Consider the following 1,259-nt stretch of genomic DNA (forward strand, 5'->3'; position numbering starts at 1 on the left):
AATAGAGTTGTCCATAGGTTGGGCCCTAACAAAATTTTAGGCCCGATCCGAAAAATGGCTTATACTTTTGCCCAAGCTCGACCCGGATAAAAATGCTAAAACTCATGTGAGCTTAAAATGGGTGAGCCTAAAATGGGTTTGGGTTAATCTTTTGCAAATAATGTTAACATGACTATATAAAAATTTCAATAAATAAAAAAATATAAAATTATTAAATGTTAAAACAAAATATTATAAATATTTTAAAAAATTTAAAAATAATATGGGCGAGTCTAAAATGGGTTTGGGTTAATCTTTTGCAAAAATAGGCAGGCTTAGGCAAAATTTTAGGTCTATATTTTGGGTTGGACTGAGCTTGAACAAACATAAAATATATTAATCTTGTGAGAAAATATAATATCGTATGTAGTATTAATATGTTAGTAACAATGATAATGCAATACAATGCATTAGCAGTAACACAACAAAATACCTATAATCGGACAGAGTTGAAAATTAGAAGAAGAATTTTGTTGAGGTCTGTATGAACAGTTTCCTTAAGACAGATTTGACCTCTCCTAGGTGCTTTGAGTAACGTGGATGTCTGTCTCTCATGATACAACAACAATCAAACACAATCTTGCCTTTCTCTATCACCGGAGAAATGAATTTAGAAGGAATTTTTTATATAGATGGTTTTTTATGATGTGTTTTTTAAATCTCCTAACTTGGCTTTATATAGAGGGGAGGAAATGAATCAAGAGATTTAGATCGATTCATGAAGGGTGTTTTTGAAAAATTAATAGATATAAGTGGATAGAGACAATGAATGAAAAAAATGCAATATTAAACCAAGAGATACAATTGTTTAATTTGAGCATCAATTTATTATTCATCACTCAACAATTATTTTCCAACAATCCTCCACTTGAATGAAATTGATGGATCAATGAGACTCAAAGAGGTGATAGATTCTACGTTCGATATTTGCATAGGATAAGTAGGCATTAACCCTTGAACATTTCCTTGTGAAAGTATATTTACTTTACTAGCTGACTAGTAGACGAGATGTCCTTGAACTGTTTTGTCGTTTGTGTAAACGATGATATTCCTCATTCAAATACCTCCCTATCAAGATTTTTTGTTCTCATGGGTATGTTCATATGGCTGTGAACATCCTCCTTATTCTACAAGAGCTTAGAGAACTATGCCCCAATAGTCTCCTTAATGTGGCCACACTTCACTCTCACATAGGTAACTTATGTTGTTTGTTTCACCAA

This window comes from Gossypium hirsutum, chromosome A11, assembly GCF_007990345.1.
Source record: "Gossypium hirsutum isolate 1008001.06 chromosome A11, Gossypium_hirsutum_v2.1, whole genome shotgun sequence".
Taxonomy (NCBI): domain Eukaryota; kingdom Viridiplantae; phylum Streptophyta; class Magnoliopsida; order Malvales; family Malvaceae; genus Gossypium; species Gossypium hirsutum.